The 23989-nt window shown below is 51.2% G+C and overlaps 1 pseudogene; it reads right to left on the bottom strand.

Annotated features, from left to right (window-relative positions):
* Positions 1-2382: 2382 nt before the first annotated feature.
* The window catches only part of LOC137416130 (tyrosinase-like), a 46453-nt pseudogene continuing 24846 nt past the window's right edge, over positions 2383-23989 (bottom strand).

Genomic DNA, 23989 nt, shown 5'->3' with positions numbered 1-23989 from the left:
GCCGATGACGTTTTCCTTATGTCAGAGACAGAAGCTGACTTGCAGCTTGTTAAATCATTACAATGGAAATTGAATATAAATGTCGATAAAACTAAAGTTGTACACTATAGAAATATGGCAATACCACGTACAGAATTTGTTTTAAGTGTGTTAGACTATATGTCGGCTGGAAGTCCTACACCGGAATTGCTCTCGGCACCCTTTAAAAAATATTGGATATGCCCACACTCCTTTCTAAAAGTTATTAAAATTCAGAGAACGACAGCATTGGTTTGTCTTACTTATAATGTTAGCTCTTATATGCAGTGTTGGCTTGTAATATGCATTGCCATACCACTTTTAATATCACCACACAGCTCTTTTTCACGGCAATAGCTGAGTTTTTGACAAAACAAATATCACCTGTATGTAATAATAAGACTAAATATGTGTAGTAAATTTTTTTTAGCAGGTTTAGAATATATCACCCCATATCGCGAATGTACATGTATATCTAATCCGACACACTTAGACACAAAATGGCGTCCAAATTTGAGTTGACACAACTCTCTTTATACAGGGACTCTAGCTCAGACTATCTTCTTTGACCACATCAGAACAGTTATCTTTGAGGAACGTGAGCTAAGGTCACTACAGAGCCTCCTCAAAGACTACAGCTCTATCATATCTCGGTATGGCTTCTCAACATCCAGCATCAAGTCATCCTTTATCAAAGATATCCTGACCCGGGATATCAAAGATATCCTACCCGGGATGTCTTTGTACGTGATGACCCATCCTTTATCAAAGATAACCTCCAAGAAACACCACCCCTCGCCACTCGGACATGGCTGGGAGCTGGTGGGTGGTCGCTGTCGCCCTGTCCGCCACACGCAACCTGCTCTCCCGACACATCTACCTGCACCAGGGCCAGCTGAAGAGAGTGAGGAAGATGAGAGCCAGGAGGGGAATGAGGAGCGAGATGATGATGTACAAAGGCGGGGAGATTCATCGGAATCTGATGATTCAGATTCTAGTGAAGCAGAATGCTCTGATTCGGACTAATCATATAATTAAAGGTCATATTGATTAATTACTTCATTTGAAAACTGTTCAAGTCACAGCTATTAAAAATAGCTTATTTTGAAGTGTAATGAGTTTACTTGTCATGCAATCATCAATTACTTTACTGCAAGATATCCTTATGGAGGTAGTTTCTTTAACATGTTTAAGTACAAAAGTTGCATTTTCGCTCTACTGGATGGTGGCCATCTTGGATTTCTGGGTCAAAATAATGTCATAACGTCAAACTAATGTCAGATTTGGAATCATCGTGGTCAAATTACCCAAAAAAGTGTCTTTGTACGTGATTCTAGGTGTTCTGGTTCAAAACTTAATTTTTCAAGATAGTGCCGGCGGGCATCTTGGATTCGGGCCTCTGGCGAAAAATGCCGGGATTTTTGGGAGGGACATAGAGGCTATCTTTGTTATAAAATGTCAATAGAAGTCAAATCAATCGTCAAACCTTACTAGCCAGAAAATGGTCACGGAATTGAAGTTTTGGACCTAACTATAATATAACTTGTGTAGATCATGCTCAATACATTTCAAACTGATCGGACTAAGTGTTGTACTTGTCAAATTATGACATCATAATGAAGGCACCAATGACGTCATTGTTAACAACACTTATTCCCCATGTGTAGTTTTTTACAATGAACCACATTTCATTTTTTCCATAGAGTGGTTTTGGAGATTATAGAGGTGCAAAGTTCTTCGGTTTTTCCAAGATGGTGCCTGTACCACGTGACCTATGACATCAAAATTATCACTAAAAATTCTGCAGGTGGAGACGCTCCCATGGTGAGAATTTGCCGGACCAATCGTTGCAGAGAAAAAAAAATCGTACTGATTGGACAAAGCGTTGTACCTTTCGAATTATGATGTCATAATGAAGGTATTGATGACATTGTGGAGCTATGCTCACACGATAAAGCCGGACAAAATGGACGACACCAGGAACGAAGTTTCACTGAGCTATTTATTCTAGCTCGACTCGAAAGAACTCAAAAGCACTGAATAGCCCGTTAACACGGGCGGCAATGTTTATCAAAAGTTCACCACACAAAAGCCACGCCTCTCAGGCGGGGCGTGGTATGCAAATAAGTCAGCCACGCCTTTCAACGGGGCGTGGTATGCAAATCGAGAGTCCGCCCGGGCAAGGCAAGTCCGGACACGTCCGGGCAAGTAACCGCCCGCCGGTTACGTCATCGGCCGGTGCAAGGTCATTGATTTGCCCCTGTCTGAACGATTAGAACAACCGTATGCCGAACAGCACGGCGTTTTTTTTTTGACTGATGAAAAATGAAGGGAATGCATGCAATGCGATGCGCGTTCTGCGAATTACGGAGGTCGGGTAGCAACATAACGCCTGTGAATCACATGACAGCGCTTAACCAATCATAGGACAGACCAGTTGACCCCGGGTTGACCGAACTCCCTGTCGACGGCTCTGGACGTCACGTGCTAATTATCGGGGCAGGGGTGGTCGTACGAGGAGGTCAAATGGAAATTACATCTATTAAAACAATTACCATGTATTAATTCAAGAAAGGATTTTAAAATCGACATTACTATTCTTATGATTAAAATAGAATCAGAAAATCAACTTCCGGTGTCCCCAACCACCCCGAAAGCAACTTCCCGAAAATAAATATATAACGATTGCTTTATTTTAAAAATTAATAAATAACAATGATGAAGACTTAAAATCTACAAATTAAACGTAACTTCTCATTATTCGAGGACGAGGATGGCTGACGTCACAAAGCTATCAAGTGGTAATGGTGCGGCGACAACAACAACAACAACAACAATCATAGCGATGCACATTGTCGTTTAGCTGGACGTGTTCACGTGAGATCGCGAATTTTTCCTTGGAGCAATGGAGTTTGCAATTTTCTCGACACACTCCTCTTGCCCCCCTCGAACGATCTTTGTTTCCCAAGATGCGTCTTCGTAAGAAGACATCGCAACGGAGGTATCTTGCATGGGTTTTCACAACATTAATTAAGTGAATTTTATCTCCATGTCGAGTATTGTGTGCTAACCAATGTACGTACGGCATCACCTCCTCAGGAAAACGACGTAGTGGAGTTTATTAATTATTAATTACGAGTATAAATTCCGTCAAAAATGACGGGTTGGAACAGTTTTTGACGTTACAGCGGCGTGAGCATGCCGACGCCTGGGCCTAGTGTAGTGTCGGGCGCTCTTTTATATCTTCATTTATTAGACATCCTACAGACGTAAATGGACACTCGTTTTACTCTGCGCACTTTGCACGTCACGGTCAGCGAATGTCACCTCCCTGTGCCTTTTATTTATTGTGATTAAAAAAAAACGCTTCCGTACACCGACACTTCCAGTGTGTGACACTATTGACTTTGCTATTGAGTTAATCCGGTTGATTAAATTTCTCCCAAGATTCATGTTCTGTTTGAAACTATCAATAAGGCCTATCCAGATAAAGATACAATAAAAAGATGTATGTATAAGATGTATAATGATGAGTTGACAGACCTGTCTGTGAAAGTGTGATGTACGATGAAGAGTGGATCATTGGCTGAGGAACCGACACTGGACATTGACCCGTTCATAAAGATATGGACAGCATTGTGCATGGTACTGAGGTTACTGGCATGGCCATTTTGTGGATCCGCAAAACCTGTGCAAATAGAAAGTTTGTTACTCTTCAAACCAATATTCTTCACATTATATTGCTGTTTTACGTTTGAGGGTTGGCAGGATAGATTAGAGATACATGCACTTATCAGGCCTGGGCTGGATATTAAATTCAGTTATAAAGTGTCACCCTGGTGCATTGCGTCACAAAGTGTACCATTCCTCAGGTGGAGGTTAAGCCAGGTGTCTCACCTGCCATCATTTCTTGGTGGTGGACATTAGAAATCCTGAGCAAAGATTAAGCAAGTTATCACTGACATCCTGAACAAATTACAAACTTCTGCGTACAACTGTTCCAGTGAAACATCAGGCCTGGCCAGCCAGTTCGTGAAATACTTCGTCCAAAAGTGTTCCCCATGTGTAATGAAACATCGGGATGACCATTTATAGCTGCGCCAATATTCAAACCCAGGCTAGACAGTTTAGAGGTGAGTGTGCGTACCTCTAGGCCATCCTGCCAGCTCCACCAATAAGCAACTTTGAAAATTACATAATCTGCCCCAGAATGCTCGGCGCACATGGGCAGAAGCCCAAGGAAAAATAAAGTATATAATGTGTCTGGGATAAAGATAACGAGTGTTAACTAAAATGGCCCGCATAGCTCTAAAATACAAGAAAAATACCTGAAATATACGAGAAAAAAGTTCCCGACGGACAGTAATTGTGCTGTCGTTGCTTCCAGAGGCAGTTTGGAACTCAGTAGTGCGTGTTGAAACCGAGGACAGACGACGAATTTTACGTGCTTCAGCACTCGGCGATCCCGTTCTGTGAGCTTGTGTGGCCGACCACTTCGCTGCTGAGCTGTTGTTGCTCCTAGCCGTTTCCACTTCACAATAACAACACTTACAGTTTACCGGGCAGCTCTAGCTGGGCAGAAATTTGATGAACTGACTTGTTGGAAAGGTGGAATCCTATGACGGTGCCACGTTGAAAGTCACTGAGCTCTTCAGTACGGCCCATTCTGCTTCCAATGTTTGTCTATGGAGATTGCATGGCTATGTGCTCGATTATATATACCTGTCAGTAATGGGTGTGGCTGAAATAGCCGAATCCACTAATTAGAAGGGGTGTCCGCATACTTTTGGTCATGTAGTGTATTTGGGACTTGTGCATATGCAGGGTAAGTTTTAAATGATGATATTTACTATTAGACATGTTGGGAGGTGGGAACGATGCTAGCTATGAGGATTGTTATAAATATACTAGTGTAAAGGCCGTCCAAAATGACGGGGCCAAGAGCATCTCCCCCATCTCCCATATATATATACAGACTTGGCATTTAATATGGAATATTTTTTTTTTCTTGACTTCGGTTTACTTTCTTAACTCAGTATATCAATCTGGTGAGTTTCTTTTACGCTTCGGTGATTTATTTGTGAAAAGAACCATGTCACTGATTGTCTGTCACAGCAAGAAGTCAACAACAGGATTATATCACAGGTGGTGTGGCAAAATGTACGGACAGGTGCATTTCATAATTGGCTTCACAGTCAGGTATACAAGGGTTGTTGCGTTCTGTATTAGTGGAAAACAACTGCTACACATCTCCAAAAGTTATTGCCGCTTCCTCTGGAGATGGTCCGTCAACTCGACAATGCTGTTTGTCATGGAGTGGTGGCTTTACGGAATTACGGCATGAAACAGCGTGCTATTGCTCGGCAGTATGGCATCACTCAAGGTCAGGTGTCAAAGATCCTGAAACGAAATGCTCAGAGGGGTGTCCCTACTCCAATACCGAGGCCAGGATGTCCCCGCAGAACCACAAGGAGGGATGATCGCCAGCTGCACCGGTTAGTCCGCAATGGCCGTACCAAGTCAGCTAATCGGCTTCGGGCTGAGTGGCAGCAACTGACAAATGTGTCTGTATCCAGAAGGCTAGTCAACCAATGACTGGTTCAAGCAGGCTATCGTGCCAGGCGTCCCCTGAGAAAACCACGCCTGACCAGACAACACCACCAGCGCCGATTGCAGTGGGCCAGAGAGCACCGTCAATGGCAGCCAGGACACTGGAATCATGTGATCTTCAGTGACGAGTCTAGATTTCTGGTCTATCGTCAAGATGGCCGCGTCCGAGTGCGCAGACAAGTGCATGAAGCCTACAACAAAGATTGTATAGTGCCAAGAGTCCAAGCTGGAGGTGGTGGGGTGACCGTTTGGGCTGCTTTTCATGCAGGGGGCAAAACTGACCTGGTTGTTCTGAATAGAAACCTGAACCAGTTCAAGTACAGGGCCATTCTGGAAGAAACATTGCTTCCATTTGCTCGTACAGCCTTTCGAGGAAACTTTGTCTTCCAAGATGACAATGCACGGCCTCATCGTGCTCGCATGATCCAACACTTTCTTGCTGACCGTGGTGTAGAGCATATGGAGTGGCCTGCCATGTCCCCGGATATGAATCCGACAGAGAACTTGTGGGCAGAATTAATGCATCAAATCGACCACTTGGACCAGCAGCCGACCTCTGTGCGTGAATTGCAGCAGGCTATTGTCACTGCATGGCAAGCGATTCCTGTCCAAAACCTTGGCAAACTCGTGAACAGCATGCCTCAACGTGTACGTGCTCTCCTGAATGCTCATGGGGGTTACACGAAGTACTGAACTGTAATTTTACTGTCCGTAATCCCAGTCGTAATTTAACTTTTGTTTTTGTTTAAAAAAAATTTGGCGAATGTGCAAAATAAAGACATACTTCTGGAAAACGTACAGAAGTTTAACACAGTACTGTCCATGAATTGAGTTCAATATCAGTTCACATCACTTTCAAGGATCAATTTATTTGCTTCGAAATGTCAAATGTGGTTTTTGTTTCTTTTAAAGGTCACTAACAAAATCTAGAATAATTTCAACATAAGTCCAATGAACTTTTGGTTCTAAGTCAACTTGAAAAGTAAGTTCACCCCCACCAAAAAAATATTCCATATTAAATGCCAAGTCTGTATATACAGTCACGTGAAAAAGTAAGTACACCCCATGTAAAGTTTTGACTTTTGCAACATATTTCAACATACAGCTATTTGATCTTCATTTCAACAATATTGATAGATAAAGGTGATATAATATAACAAATATCATGAAACATTTACATTTTGTAGTCCATCGTATAATTTAAATAAACATGAATGCAAATTTTGCATGCGGAAAAAGTAAGTACACCCTTGGCTCTAATAGGTGGTATTGCCCCCTTTGGCAGAAACAACTTCAAGTAGGCGTTTCTTATAACTATCTACCAGTCTCTGACATCGACTGGGAGAAATTTTTGCCCACTCCTCCATGCAGAATTCTTTCAGCTGTGCGATGTTTGAGGGGTTTCTTGCATGCACAACACGTTTTAAATCCGCCCACAACATCTCGATGCGATTTAGATCCGTGCTTTGACTTGGCCATTCCAGAACCCTCCATTTCTTTCTTTTCAGCCATTCCTTGATGGATTGGGTCATTGTCATTGTCATGTTACAAGGTTCACCTTCGGTTGAGCTTCAACTTTCCGACAGATGGCCTCATATTATCCTCAAGCACCCTCTGGTACAATGAAGAATTCATCGTGGATTCTATGATGGTGCGCTGCCCAGGCCCTGATGCAGCAAAGCTGCCCCAAATCATAATATTTCCACCACCATGCTTTACAGTTGGTATCAGGTTCTTGTGGTCAAATGCTGTCTTTGGTTTTCGCTAAACATGTCTTTTGGTACTGTGACCAAATAGCTCTACCTTTGACTCATCTGTCCAGAGCACATTGTTCCAGAAGTGCTGGTCTTTGCCTAGGTGTTCATTGGCAAACTTTAGTCTTGCCCTGATATTCTTTCTGGACAGCAAAGGTTTCCTCCTGGCACACCTCCCATGTAGATCAAATTTGTGCAGCCTCTTTCTAATGGTAGACTCGTGCACTTTGACATCAACAGTGGCAAGAGCTACCTGTAGGTCCCATGATGACATTATGGGGTCCTTAGAGACTTCTTTCAACATCTTCCGGTCTGCTCTCAGGCTGAACTTGCTGGGGCGGCCTGGCCTGAACAAGTTGGCAGTTGTTTGGAATCTTCTCCACTTGTACACGATCTTCCGGACAGTCGAATGATTGATTTCAAATTGTTTGGAGATCTTTTTAAATCCCTTCCCAGACTCGTAGGCATCTATAACCTTCTTTCTGAAGGCCTCAGAGAGCTCTTTTGATCTAGGCATGGTGATGCCGCACACTTCAACAACAAAGAGCAAACCAAACTAAATGTCTGAGGTTTAAATAAGACAGGTTCCTCCAAGATCCTCTCTAACGATGTTCTAATCATTTGCACCTGAGCTGGTGCACCTGATTCTAATTTTAGGTATTTGAAGTAGTGATAAATGTAGGGGTGTACTTACTTTTTCCACATGCGAAATTTGCATTTATGTTTATTTACCTTATACAATGGACTACAAAATGTAAATGTTTCATGAGATTTGTTATATTATATCACCTTTATCTATCAATATTGTTGAAATGAAGATGAAATAGCTGTATGTTGAAATATGTTGAAAAAGTCAAAACTTTACATGGGGTGTACTTACTTTTTCACGTGACTGTATACATACGAGTATATATATACATACTAGCTTGGCTCGGCTTGCTACGCTCGCCTCATCATGCGTCGTTACAGAGGAACGGGCTTCTTTTAGCTGAGGATAATGACTGTACCTAAGTTGCTGTGTTGTCATGATTTACACCAATCATAACACAAACAATTATTTTGCACAAATTTATTTGTAGTGTTTATGATATTACATTTTTATAAGCAATTTAGGTTGAAGGTTTAGGTTGAAAAAAGAAAAGAAAAAAGGTCGGTGCAGAATACAGGAGGGGTAGGTGCAGATGCAGACTGGAAGTTTGGGACGATTACACCTCACCACCAAGAAATTAACAACACTTCACCACCACATAATTAAAAACTCACCACCACATAATTCAAAACACCTCACCACCACGTAATTAAAAACACCTCACTACCACATAATTCAAAACACCTCACCACCACGTGATTCAAAACACCTCACCACCATGTAATTCAAAACACCTCAGCACCATGTAATTCAAAACACCTCACCACCACGTGATTCAAAACACCTCACCACCATGTTATTAAAACACTTCACAACCACGGAAACAAAAGTTTGAGGTAGTAGTTCAGTGATAACACAGACACTGCCCAGATATGTAGTTTTAGAGATAAATGACTGTACTTGAGTTGCTGTTTTGAATGGTTTAAACCAATCATAATACAAACAATTATTTTGCACAAATTTATTTGTAAGGTACGTAATATTACATTTTATAAACAAATGAAGTTGTATATTTAGTTGAAATAAAAATAAAAAAATTAGAATTTTTTTTCTTTTTCAAAAATAATACCCTTAGAACATACCCACGGGAGAGATAGTTGCATACCAGAAGTTTGGAACGATTTCACAAAAGTTTAAGGGAGTAGTTCAGTGAGAACACAGGACAAGACAGACACTGCACATATATATATATATATATATATATATATATATATATATATATATGGCGGACACGAAAGCTCACTGGCGTGATGGCATCATTCCGTGCACCAAGTGGGCGTCGGCCACGCCCGAGGGGTAGGCGTGGCCTCGGGATATACACGGGGCTCGCAGCCCCGAGCTCCTCAGTGCTACAGTAGGGCTCTTTCAATAAAGACTCTTTTGATTTACCGTGTTGTCCGCTTCCTCCTTGGTAAGCAAGTAGCGCGCGTAGCACCGCGCTTCATTTGGTGACCTCGACGTTGGCTCAGCCGTCGCTGACCATCCGAACACGCCATAGCAATGGCAATCAACGCGGTCAAGCTCCCTGAGTTCTGGGAGGCCCAAGCCGAGCTCTGGTTCGTGCAAGCCGAAGCCCAGTTTCAGCTTCGGTGCATCACGGGCGACGCGACGCGATACTACCACGTCTTCGCCGCCCTCGGGCCCGGCACAGCCGCCCGGGTCGTGTCTGTCCTGAGGAACCCGCCGGACGACCACAGGTATGAGGCGATCAAGCGTCTCCTCCTCGCCACGTTCGGCCTCACGGTGGACGCACGGGCCGACCGCCTCCTGGACCTCCCCGAGCTCGGCGACACGCGACCGTCGGTCCGAATGGACCATATGCTGTCGCTGCTGGGCGACGAAACCCCGGATTTTCTATTCTGAGCGCTATTTCGACGCCAGCTGCCGGCACGAGTACGCCTCGCGTTGGCCGGTTCCATAATAACGGAACCCCGAGCTCTCGCTGCCAAGGCCGACAAGTTCTTCGCGGCTTTAGACACGCGGGTGAGTTTCGGTGCGGCCGTCGCGGCTCCCGGGGCTGCGGCGGCTGCTGCGGCTGCGCGCCCCAACTCCGAGCCCGAAACTGCTGCGGGTGACCACCCCTACTACGCGACGCACCGCGTGGCCGCTGAACCTCCTGCGGCTGACCACCCCTACTACGCAACGCACCGCGTGGCCGCTGAACCTCCTGCGGGTGACCACCCCTACTCTGAGGGGCGCCTCGTGGTGGCCGCCACGCCACGCCAACCTCCGCCGCCGCGGAAAAAAACCGCAAGCGTGGTGCCGGTTTCACACCAAGTTCAGCCACGAGGCTCGGCAGTGTCGCCCGCCGTGCTCATTCGGCAGGTCGAGAAACGCCCGGGCCGGCCCTCAGTAGTGGCACTGAGCGCCGGCTTTTCAAACAGCCTACTGTTCATAACGGACACCTTGTCCGGGCGCCGTTACCTGTGCGACACGGGAGCGCAGGTGAGTGTCGTTCCCGCCGGTACGTCCGACAAGCAAACCGCGGGCCGGGGCTCCGCACTGCTTGCTGCCAACGGTACGTCCATACGCACATACGGAAAACGCTGCCTCTCTCTGCGGTTCGGAGGGCAGGTTTTCCGGTGGTCGTTCGTCACTGCCGACGTGCCCATGGCATTGCTTGGCGCGGACTTCCTGTGTGCAAATGGGCTGTTGGTGGACGTAAAGCACAGAAGGCTCATCCAGGCCGAGACGTTCAGCTCGCTCGCTTGCGCGCTGCCCGGCTCGTTGAGCAGCTCCCGGAGCGGCTCATCGAGCGGCTCGCCGAGCGGCTTGCTGAGCGGTTCGGTTCCGGCCAGGTTGATCTGTACGCTTCCGGCAGCGGACGAATTCACCCGCCTCCTCGCCGGTTTCCCGGCCCTCACGCGGCCCACCTTCTCGGCGGGGGCCGTCAAGCACGGGGTGGAACACCACATCCCCACCGCCGGGCCACCGGTCTACGCCCGGGCACGCCGCCTCGAGCCGACGAAGCTCGCGGTAGCTAAAGCGGAGTTCGCTACGCTGGAGCGGCTCGGCATCGTGCGGAGCTCCGAGAGTGCTTGGGCGTCACCGCTCCACATCGTGCCAAAGCCCGGCGGGGGATGGCGACAGTGCGGGGACTACCGGCGCCTCAACGACGCCACCACCCCCGACCGCTACCCCGTCCCCCACATTCAGGACTTCTCCGCCCGGTTGGCGGGCATGTCCTTCTTTTCAAAGGTGGACCTCATACGCGGCTACCATCAGGTCCCCGTCAGGCCGGAGGACATCCCGAAGACGGCCGTCATCACGCCATTCGGACTTTTCGAATTTCTTCGGATGCCCTTCGGGTTGAAGAATGCGGCTCAGGCGTTCCAGCGACTAATGGACAGCGTCTTGCACGACTTGGATTTCGTGTACGTCTACGTGGACGACATCCTCGTCGCCAGCGCGTCCCGCGAAGAGCACCTCCACCATCTCCGCACGCTCTTCGAACGCCTGGGCCAGCATGGCCTCATCGTGAACCCCGCCAAGTGCCGGTTCGGCATCGCCAACATCGACTTTTTGGGGCACCGCGTCACTAGGCACGGGGCCGTCCCCCTACCGGCCAAGGTGGAGGCGGTGAAGGGGTTTCCGCGCCCCCGCATGATCAAGGGGCTTCAGGAGTTCCTGGGCATGGTAAACTTTACCATCGGTTCCTGCCCCGCATCGCCCAGCTCCTGCTCCCCCTGCACGAGGCCCTCCGAGGGAAGCCGGGCAAAGGTGATGTTACCTGGACCGAGCAGATGGACGCGGCGTTCACGGACGCGAAGCTCGCCTTGGCTAACGCCACCATGCTCGCGCACCCGGCGCCCGATGCACCGATCGCCCTCACCACCGACGCCTCGGACTATGCGGTGGGCGCGGTGCACGAGCAATGGGTGCGTGGTGCCTGGCAACAGCTGGCGTTCTTCAGCCGGCAGCTTCGTCCGCCCGAACGCCGTTATAGTACCTTCGACCGCGAGTTGCTCGGGCTTCACCTGGCGGTCAGGCACTTCCGCCATCTGCTCGAGGGCCGTGCGTTCACGGCCTTCGTGGACCACAAGCCACTGGTCTTCGCGATGGGCAAGGTCACTGAGCCGTGGTCGGCCCGGCAGCAGCGTCACCTCTCGGCCGTGTCCGAATATACGACGGACATCCGGCACGTCGCGGGGAAGGACAACCCGGTGGCGGATTGCCTTTCCCGGTCCGTCGCCCACGCAGTCCACCTCGGCATCAACTATGCCCGGATGGCGGCGGACCAGGCCGCCGACCCCGGCGTCCAGGCCTTGCGGACCGCCGTCACGGGCCTCCGTGTTACCGAGGTGCCGTTCGACGGCGCGGGCACGGCCCTCTTGTGCGACGTCTCCCTCGGGCGGCCTCGCCCCATCGTGCCCGCGGGCTGGCAGCGCCAGGTTTTTGACGCCATCCACGGCCTGTCCCACCCGGGCACGAAGGCCTTCCAGAGGTTGGTCGCCAACAAGTTTGTCTGGCATGGCCTCCGGAAGGCCGTCCGCGGCTGGACCAGGACGTGCCTCGCGTGCCAGCGCCCGAAGGTGCACCGACACACCCAGGCCCCATTGGCCCCGTTTACGGTGCCGGAACGTAGGTTGGACCACGTTCACGTGGACCTGGTGGGACCTCTGCCCCCCTCGCGGTGTTTCACCCATGTCCTCACAATGGTGGACCGCACCACCCGGTGGCCGGAGGCCGTGCCTTTGGCGGCGACGACGGCGGCGGACGTCGTGCAGGCGTTCATCGCCACCTGGGTCGCCCGGTTCGGCACCCCCTCGGACATCTCGTCCGACCGCGGCCCCCAGTTCACCTCGGAGCTCTGGGGGGCGGTCGCGCGGGGGCTCGGGGTCCAGCTGCACCGAACCACGGCCTACCACCCCCAGGCCAACGGCCTGTGCGACGTTGAAGGCCGCGCTCCGGGCCACCCTCCGCGACGGCGGCTGGGTCGCCAGGCTCCCCTGGGTCCTGCTGGGCCTCCGGACGGCGCCCAAGGACGACCTGCGCGCATCCGCGGCGGAGTTGGTCTTCGGACAACCGCTGCAGGTGCCGGGCGAGTTCCTCCCCGACCCCACGGCACCATGGTCCGCGGCGCAGGAGCGCTCCGCGCTGCAGGAGACCGCCCGGAGGTTCGCCCCGGTGCCGACGGCGCACCACGGGCACCCACCTACGCACGTCGCCCCGGAGCTGCGCACCGCGGAGTACGTCTTCGTCCGGCACGACGCCCACCGGACACCACTGCGGCCCCCGTACGACGGGCCTTTCCGTGTGCTGGAGACTGGGGTGAAACATTTCACCTTGGACATCGGCGGTACTCCCGACCGCGTCTCAGTGGATCGCCTCAAGCCGGCCCACCTCGACGTGCACCACCCACCGCCGGTGGCTCGGCCCCCGCGTCGGGGCCGCACCCCTGCGGGCGGACCCCCGGCACTGCCCAGCCCCGCCGGCATGCCGCCCCCCGGTCCTGCACCCATCCCGGGCGCAGCCGGAGGCATCCCAGCTGGCATCCCTGCACCCCAGACGCCGCCAATCGCCAGAGGGCGCTTCGGCCGGGTCATCTGTTTGCCCCGCAAACTGGCCCTCCAGGTGAGCGGGAATTCTGGGGGGGCGCGTGTGGCGGACACGAATGCTCACTGGCGTGATGGCATCCTTCCGCGCACCAAGTGGGCATCGGCCACGCCCGAGGGGTAGGCGTGGCCTCGGGATATACACAGGGCTCGCAGCCCCGAGCTCCTCAGTGCTGCAGTAGGGCTCTTTCAATAAAGACTCTTTTGATTTACCGCGTTGTCCGCTTCCTCCTTGGTAAGCAAGTAGCGCGCATAGCACCGCGCTTCATATATATATATATATATATATATATATATATTGTTGCGGATATGAGGACTGTATATTTTTTTGATTGTGTGAATTATTATTATTGTTTATTCTGCGCCTCCTGCCTCCGGAGCTGTGTAAAGGTCAAAGGGCATCCCATAATTAGTCCATAAAGCATCCACACCACAGCCAATCATAGAATACCCCTGTTCAATAGTTATATCTTATTATGTGTTTTAGGGTAAGGCTGTGTCTCCCATTAATTGAAATACTCCATTGCACCAGTGAAAGAGATAGATTCCCTTCATTCCCACTCCCAACACTTCCATTCCCCCCTTTTCGTCAATTGCAATTCGCATTGCCAACTGCATGTTGGGCGGTTTTCCCTTCATCCGCCATTGACCACGAGGCAGGGTTGGGGAAGAAAGGCGGGTCCCCACCTCGTCATAGAGGGGAGGAGTGAGTCAGCCCCACTCAACCAACCACGAACAAGGGGTTGGACTTGGAGAGGGTGTGGAGAGAAACATCGAGGAGGTTCGTGAAGGTTGAGGGGCGGGGCCTATACAACCCGCAGGCAGGGCGTGTCCAAGGCAGATGAGCTTTGACAGGATGAGCTACGACAAGAGCGGAGTGTGTGTTTTTTTTGGTCAGAGCTGGGTTGGTCGTCAGTGGTGGTCAGTGTTTGCGGACAGTGGAGGGGTTGCGTTGAGTTGTCGGTGGTGAGGAAGAGTTGGACTAAGCAAGAGAGAAAGAGTCCTGGAGTTAGTAAGAGAGAGAACCCGTCACGCGAGAGAACCCGTCACGCCAGACCCCCCACCAGCAGCGTTGGCTTGGCTCCACCAAGCAGCTCCGACCCGCTACCCCACGCACACGACAGGATCGGTGGCATCGGCGGCCGTCGAGGTCCAGCCCGACGTCCCGTGCGGGATCAAACTCCAGCCAGCTCCGGGCCTTCCTCCAGCCACCCACCCTCCTGTCATTCCTGCCTGCAATTTCCATCCATTTGCGTACGTGAGTTTGTTTTGTTCGTGCTGTCCTGGGTAGTAACAATAAGTCTGTATAAGCTAAAGATTGCACTGTGTCACCTGCGTCTCATATCCCTGTAAATAAACGTGACTGCTTGCTTCCTACTTATATGTGTAAATAATAAATCCAATTACTCTTCTGTCCGTCTTCTCGTCTTATTCCTTTTCCTCTTTGCATTCGGTCGTTTTAGAGTTTTCCAGATTGGGCAGCCGCGGTGCGATACGGCCAAAGTTTGGGTGGAATCGGGTTCTAGTCGGGGAATAACTGTACGGTCGCGGTCATACCAACCGCTCGGTCAAAATAACATCTTAACCGCGTCCGCAACAATTGGTGTCGAGGAGTGGGATACGAGGCCCGAAGCGCGCTTAACGCGCTCAAAATTGCAAAGTGCTGGAAATTTGTGTTGTTGTAAAGGAAAACCCGAATTTTGAAATCGCCCATGGCTGGTCAAGGCGATCGGATGCATGTGGGTGAGCTAGAGGAGGGGTTAGGAGTAACCCAGGATCAAATGGAGGGGAGCAATGAGGAGGCGGTTGAGGGAGTATCAGACGCACAAAATGGCGCTCTCGCGCACGTGGTATCAGACGCACAAAGTGGCAGCTCGCACGAGCGCGGGGTAGCCGCGCCCGCTGCGCAAATAGCGGGAATTGATGTGCGGGACCTCATGGCGCAGATTAATGCAGCCATACTAATGGCAAATATGGGGCTAGAAGCAAAAATGGATGCTCAGGGTGAGCGAATGGGACAAATGGGGAACCGGATGGATGCTCAGAGTGAGCAAATGAGGGCTCAGAGTGAGCAATTGGGGGCAGATGCGCTATAGATTATGGGGTGTATGGCAGTGAAAACTAGCCCGGGTGGGTTAGGATATTGTGTGTAGGGATCTAGCGAAGATGACCTTAGGTAACGTTAAGGTTAGTTAGTGACAAGGATACCTGTAGAGGGGACGCAGGTAGATTAGAGTGGATGATAATGACGAGGGAGCGCAATAGTTTAAAGGGGCGACTGGGAAGCGCAAGTTTCAGAGGGGAGTAGTTAGATGAGATGATGCCGTGTGTTTGAGGATTGAACAGGTGTGATTGCACAGGTGTGCAACTGAACAGGTGTGTGGAGCAGTGTATGAGTGAGTGAAGGTGATTGTGTATTGTGCTGACCCAATGGTCCAGGAAGAGGAGGAGGGTGCAGGTGGCACCAGGTGTGAGTGCACAGGTGTGCAACAACAGGTATGGAGAATGGTAGTGTGGAATAAATGGAGTATTGGAATGGATGGTCGTGGAGTGAGTATGGTGGAAAACTGTGGAGTGGAGTGGATGGTGCGAAGGTGTGAATGGGGGAAGGATGGACCCCCATCACGGATACCCGGGGCGGGTAGTGTAAGTGTTAGGTAAGAGGGTATAGGTAAATTGTGGTTGGATATTGGCATCTGTGGTGCGAGTGGAAGAATGATGTTTGGATGGGTGCATTAGTGTTGTGGAAATGGCTGGGCGTGTAGCCTGTTAGTGTGTGTAGTTGGTTTGGGCACTCCACCACTGTGAGGATGTCGGCCAGGTGAGGCCGCAGGTGGGCTCTGGGAGCCGGTAGTTGTGGATGGGGCCCGAGGATCCGGAGGACAGACCCGGGTAGCCCAGTGCCAGAGGGCACCAAGGGGTGACAGAGCCAGGAGGGGCCTTCCCCAGTTAGATAGGTTAGGGTGACGAGCAGGTAAGCTCGGGAGGCAACTGCAGTGGTGGAGGTGTGCGGGTGGGTAGACCTGCTGGGAGAGCTACACGTCGCAGCCCAGAAATTGTGCGAGGGCACCGGGAGATGAATCGGGGGAGTGAGACCCCAAATTGAGAAGCACCACAGTTTGGTCAATGGGAATTGGTTTTTAGAACCCATAGTGTAAGTTGGCCAATGGATTGGCAGGGAAAAACCCCGGGTAGTGTAAAGTGTGTTAAAGTCATTTAGAGGATAGTTAGGAAGAAGGATCTCCTCGCACCATCTGCATCCACTCACCTGAGGTGACAGGTACTCCACACCATGCCATGTTTAATTATTTTTGATGCAAATGTTTTGGATTGTGAGACTCATCATGACGTGGGTGTGACATTGTGCTTGTGTTCCATCTCTTCCTCCTTATGAGGATTGATGATGAATTTGGTGATGGCAAATTTTGAAGTAGAGGGATTGTGGAGACGAATTTGGTATAGGAGAAATATGGGGAAGACGTGACAGTAGTGACGAATTTGTAAATGGGTAGATTTTGTAAATATGGGGTAAGGGCAATGGTAGTGTAGGTGACAGGTGGGTGACGTACGGTAGGGACGAGCTTGCTCACTTCGCCCTCCGTACGCATTTCGCCTTGCATTGCCTTATTGATGTGTACCCTTGTGACCTTACCCCTCGCTCATTTGTCTCTTTTGTCTCCCACATGACCTGTGCGCCATTGGGCGCCGAGGGGAGCGTGCGTGAGTCCTCCATTGTGCGCCCGGAATTCCCAGAACCAGCTGTCTGCATCGATGCACCACATTATGGACCACATGTCTGTGGCCGAGCACCACTTATGGACCCCATGGGTTGGGGCATGACCCCTCTGCTGGAACCGGCCATGAGGGCCCGAAATCTTGCTGGCGGACCTTGGCCACAGGGCACCGATGCCCCACAGGTGAACCACACGTAGTCGGCCCTGTGGGCCATAAATAAAATAAATAAAAATGGACACATTGGGTGCAAGTTTTAATACAAATAGGCCGCCAGTAAGCAAAGCAAAGGAATGACAACAACTGGAAGAAATGATAATAGCCAGCAGAGGGAGCCGAAGAGCAAGAGATCACCTGCAGGGTTAGGGGTTGTTTGGTTATTTTTATTATTGAACACTGATGAACATTGGTGACTGCACCGATTGGTGCTTGGGGGTGTATTGGTGCGTTTTTGGGTGCTTTCATGGTGCATTGATGCAGAGCAGACTGTCTCCCCCCCAGAAAGAACAATCACAGGTCCTGGGTTAGTCTTGTAAATAAAAATAGCGTCATTGTAAATAATGCTCCCCACCGTCAGTGTGTAGTTTGAAGACCATTCCGCAATTCGGTTAACTGTGGGCGTAAGTCTGTTAGGCAGGGTGCAATGGAGCAGCGGGACACATTTATTTATGTTTTAAAACTGTCGCACTCAGGGTCAGGTTAAAAGTAGAGGGAACTACACCTACGTGTCACACTAAATAAAAGTTGTAGGCCCGGGATGTGCCTAAGAGGAGGAGGGTGCAGTGTTGCGGATATGAGGACTGTATATTTTTTTGATTGTGTGAATTATTATTATTGTTTATTCTGCGCCTCCTGCCTCCGGAGCTGTGTAAAGGTCAAAGGGCATCCCATAATTAGTCCATAAAGCATCCACACCACAGCCAATCATAGAATACCCCTGTTCAATAGTTATATCTTATTATGTGTTTTAGGGTAAGGCTGTGTCTCCCATTAATTTAAATACTCCATTGCACCAGTGAAAGAGATAGATTCCCTTCATTCCCACTCCCAACACTTCCATTCCCCCGTTTTCGTCAATTGCAATTCGCATTGCCAACTGCATGTTGGGCGGTTTTCCCTTCATCCGCCATTGACCACGAGGCAGGGTTGGGGAAGAAAGGCGGGTTCCCACCTCGTCAGAGAGGGGAGGAGTGAGTCAGCCCCACTCAACCAACCACGAACAAGGGGTTGGACTTGGAGAGGGTGTGGAGAGAAACATCGAGGAGGTTCGCGAAGGTTGAGGGGCGGGGCCTATATAACCCGCAGGCAGGGCGTGTCCAAGGCAGATGAGCTTTGACGGGATGAGCTACGACAAGAGCGGAGTGTGTGGTTTTTTTGGTCAGAGCTGGGTTGGTCGTCAGTGGTGGTCAGTGTTTGCGGAGAGTGGAGGGGTTGCGTTGAGTTGTCGGTGGTGAGGAAGAGTTGGACTAAGCAAGAGAGAAAGAGTCCTGGAGTTAGTAAGAGAGAGAACCCGTCACGCGAGAGAACCCGTCACGCCAGACCCCCCACCAGCAGCGTTGGCTTGGCTCCACCAAGCAGCTCCGACCCGCTACCCCGCGCACACGACAGGATCGGTGGCATCGGCGGCCGTCGAGGTCCAGCCCGACGTCCCGTGCGGGATCAAACTCCAGCCAGCTCCGGGCCTTCCTCCAGCCACCCACCTCCTGTCATTCCTGCCTGCATTTTCCATCCATTTGCGTACGTGAGTTTGTTTTGTTCGTGCTGTCCTGGGTAGTAACAATAAGTCTGTATAAGCTAAAGATTGCACTGTGTCACCTGCGTCTCATGTTCCTGTAAATAAACGTGACTGCTTGCTTCCTACTTATATGTGTAAATAATAAATCCAATTACTCTTCTGTCCGTCTTCTCGTCTTATTCCTTTTCCTCTTTGCATTCGGTCGTTTTAGAGTTTTCCAGATTGGGCAGCCGCGGTGCGATACGGCCAAAGTTTGGGTGGAATCGGGTTCTAGTCGGGGAATAACTGTTCGGTCGCGGTCATACCAACCGCTCGGTCAAATTAACATCTTAACCGCGTCCGCAACAATATATAAAATATGCTCGAAAATCACATGCCCATATCTGGAATCGAACCCAAGTCTCTGGTGAACCATACCAGTGCTACATATATATATATATATATATATATATATATATATATATATATATATATATATATATATAAATATATATATATATATATATATATATATATATATATATATATATATACAGTATATATATATATTTAGTGGTGAGCTTGTTTGTAGTGAAATCGTATTCGTACTGAACCTGGGGGTGATGCTCGCTGCTCGTTGTCACCGCTGTCACCGCTAGAGGCGTGACTATAAGACCCGCTGCTGCGACGGTGCTCCGAGACTTCTCCCTTGTGACATGTTACATCGGTAGCCTCGCTAACGGTACGCATGTATAGAATATCTAGCTTGCTTGCATTGAATGATATGACTGGACCCATGAGATGTTGCATCATATACTTATTGTGTATTTCTACTTTACAGGAATAATGTGATGATCTAAATGCAATTAAACCAACCATTGGACTAAAGTTGTGTGGACCTGATTGGTTTTCCACAACACTTAATTGCATTTAAGATCCATGGCTGGCAACAAGACGCTTACGGTGTCCATCTTCAGCGCCGATCCGCAAGCCGCGGATGGAGGCCTGCAGCTGAAGCACTGGCTCCGACAACTGCAGAATCTTTTTGATGAGCCTGAGACTGCACCGACGGCTGCCGCGAAGCTAGCCACACTCCACGCAAAAATCGACTACCGGGTGTACAACGCTATCGCTCAATGCGCGACGTACGACCTCTCCATCGCCGAGCTTAAACGGCTTTACATAAAGGAGAAAACCCCGGTGTACGCACGCTATTTGTTGCAAACGCGACGTCAGCAACCCAACGAGGCAATGGACCACTATGCCCAGGAGCTCCGGCAGCTTTTGCTGGACAGCGTCAGGGAGCCACGGACGCCCGCGCAGGCTCAGGATGATCGTCTTTTAGATGCCTTCATTGCTGGGGTCTCCTCCCAGGAACTAAGGCTCAAACTCTTGGAGAAGACCGACCTGACCTTCACTACGGCACTCGAGCAAACGACGGTTTACACCGAAGCGCGGATGCAATCGCACACCTACGACCGCACGCGCCTTTTGGCGGGCACCACACTACACGCCCGGCCGGAGAGTGCCACCGCCGAGGACGCGGATCCGCTCGCTGAACTCCGGGATGCTCCGGAGGATGACCCAGCCCTAACGGCTGCCGTTATGACCAGCAGACCCAAGGCCTTGCGCGGGGCCGCATGCTTTTTCTGTGGAGGGCCTCGTCATGCCCGAGTCGTGTGTCCGGCACGTGACTCTATATGCCATTTGTGCTCGCTAAAGGGACATTACGCAAAAGTGTGCAGGAAAACGGCACGCGGCTCGCGGAACATTGACTCGCGCAGCCGCGGCCGCGCGGGCGCAGCGACCTTGAATGGGCTAATAGCGGAGCCCGCAAGCCAAGCCCGACACCCGGCGCCTTACCCGACTTCGAAGGGGAGGGCCCCTCTCTGCGGCCCCCTGGGCGCTCAGACGTCCTTGGCGGGCGCCACCGGACAGCCACCACCGTCTCATTCTCCATCGGGCACAAAGGCCGTGTCCTTGGCCAAACTTCGCCAAGCCCCTCGTACTCCTCGGGTCGTCCGTGAGCTAACAGCGGCCCCCGCCCCGACAAAAGAGTTAAGGCAGCTTTCAAATACTACGGAGGCCTTTCGTCAAAGCGACCAAAAATGTCAAAAGGCGATTTCGAATACTACGGAAGCCTTTTGTCAAAGCGACCACAAATGTCAAAAGGCGATTTCGAATACTACGGAAGCCTTTTGTCAAAGCGGCCAAAAATGTCAAAAGGCGATTTCGGATACTACGGAAGCCTTTTTCTGCCATAAGTGTCAAAAGGCAGTGTCAAATACTACGGAGGCCTTTTCTCGTCAGAATTGTCGGATTTTGAATCGCGAAACACCGGAATGCTGGGGAAAGCCCTCTGGTGACGATAATGGATTCCCCATGGTCAACGCAGACTCCGGCCACGACCGCAAAACTGCTGCTGGTGTAGGATCCACCCGCGAGGCTGGTCCGACCCATTCGGGGGGCTCAGTCCCGCTCCCAGCAGCCTCGTCTGGCCTGGCTCAAGCCCTTATTCCCCTTATGGTTGAGGGCCATTGTGTTCGGGCCTTGGTGGATACAGGATCTACGGATAGTTTTATCGACCAGCGACTTGTGCTCAGGCATGGATGGCGGATCTGGCGGTCTACGAGAAGGATCTTCATGGCTTCCCAGGGACTTCGGCTCAGCACGAAGGGGGAATGCCGATTGAAACTCGTGCTAAAGGGACGGGTTTTCCCTGATGTACACCTTATGGTTTTACCCGCATTATGTGCTGATATTCTGTTAGGACACGATTTTCTTAAGCTGCATGGACGTCTGGTAATGGAGTTTGGTGGGCCTGACACTCTTGTTGTGGGGGCGGACGACGCGCTAGCGGTGTGCGCCCTAGCGCAAATGGACGTCCAGCCGCTTTCGCTGTTCCCCAATCTAACCTCCGACTGCACCCCTGTCGCGGTAAAATCACGACGCTACTCTCGCGCGGACATGCAATTCATTGCGGACGAAACGGCTCAGCTCTTGAAAGACGGCATCATAGAACCTAGTAGGTCGCCGTGGCGCGCCCAGGTCTTGGTGGTGCGCAGCGAGGCCCATCGCAAACGCATGGTAATCGACTATTCCCAAACGATTAACCGCTTTACACAGCTGGATGCCTACCCCCTTCCGGGGATGGACGCGCTAGTGCAACAGGTGTCCCAGTATTCGGTCTATAGCACTCTCGATCTCCGTAGTGCGTACCACCAGATCCCTATCTCTAGGGCGGATCGTATCTATACCGCTTTCGAGTCGGGGCAGCGGTTGTACCAATTTACGCGATTGCCTTTTGGGGTAACGAACGGGGTCGCTTGTTTCCAGAGGGCCATGGATGACCTCGTTGCGCGGGAGCACTTAACCGATGTTTTCGTCTACCTCGATAACCTTACGGTTTGTGGATATGACCAAGGGCACCATGATGCTAATCTGAAGCGCTTCCTTGAGGTCGCGCAGCGATATCACTTAACTATGAACGAGGATAAGTGCCGTTACTCCCTACGCACGATAGATCTTCTGGGGTACACCGTGACCCATGGCTCTGTCTCTCCGGATAAGGAGCGTCTGCGACCGTTGCTCGACATGGCCCCTCCCTGCGATCGGGCGTCCCTGAAGCGCGCCCTTGGGCTGTTCGCCCATTACTCCAAATGGGTGCAAAGTTTCTCCGCGAAACTTCGCCCCCTTGTGGCCTGCGACACCTTTCCCCTGAGTTCGGCCGCATTGACGGCCTTTGAAGGCCTTAAGACTGACATCGCCCGAGCCGCCGTGGCGACCATCGACGAGAGCGGCTCGTTCGTCCTCGAAAGTGACGCCTCGGATCAGGCCATCGCGGCGACCCTCTCCCAAGGGGGGCGTCCCGTGGCTTTCTTCTCACGGACTCTTACCACCGCTGAGCGGAGGCACTCGTCCGTTGAAAAGGAAGCGTATGCGATCGTCGAGTCTATTCGGCGATGGCGCCCGTACCTACTCGGGCGGAGCTTCCAAATCATCACGGACCAGCAAAGCGTTGCGTTCATGTACGACACCTTACACGCCCAGCGCATTAAGAACGAGAAAATCACTCGCTGGCGTATCGAACTCGCCGACTTCTGTTACACCATCAAATATCGCCCGGGGAAGGATAACCAGGCCGCCGATGCCTTATCACGCCCGGCTACATGTGCTGGTATCACCTCTTTGGAGGGCCTACGGGTGCTGCATGCCACTGCGGGCCATCCCGGCGTAACGCGTTTCGCTCATTTCGTGCGGAGTGGGAATCTCCCTTACTCGATTGACGATATCCGCCGTATCTGTCGCGACTGCGCTATCTGCGCGGAAATCAAACCGCGTTTCTATAACCCTCCCATGGGGACTCTGGTGAAGGCTACACGCCCGTGGGAACGCTTGGCGATGGATTTCAAGGGCCCCTTGCCGGTGTCGAGCGGCTCTCGCTATCTGCTCAGTATCGTTGATGAGTACTCGCGATTCCCCTTTGCTTATACGTGCGCGGACATGACTGCTGCCACGGTGATGCGATGCTTACAGAACTTGTTCTCAATGTTCGGTTACCCGGCCTATGTCCATACCGACCGGGGTGCGGTCTTCTTGTCTCAGGAGGTGCGCAGCTATCTGCTCCAAAATAACATTGCGTCTAGTTACACCACGCCGTACAGACCCCAGGCTAATGGGCAGATCGAACGCTTCAACGGGATTATCTGGAGGGCCGTCATGCTCCACCTCCGGACCCTCGGCCGGGGCCTCGATAAATGGGCTTGGTCGCTACCTGCGGCGTTGAACTCGATCAGGGCTCTCCTGAGTACGGCAACCAACCAAACTCCCCACGAGCGACTTTTCCACCACCCCAGGAGCTCGGGGTGTATACGGTCGTTGCCCAGTTGGCTCGCTGGGCCCGGGCCGGCCTACCTGAAACGGGCGGTTCGCGCGAGCAAGTACGACCCCCTAGTGG

The sequence above is a fragment of the Myxine glutinosa genome, chromosome 3 (genome assembly GCF_964187855.1).
Source record: "Myxine glutinosa chromosome 3, kmMyxGlut1.1, whole genome shotgun sequence".
NCBI classification, from domain to species: Eukaryota; Metazoa; Chordata; class Myxini; order Myxiniformes; family Myxinidae; genus Myxine; species Myxine glutinosa.
This window is presented reverse-complemented; position numbering and strand designations above follow the sequence as displayed.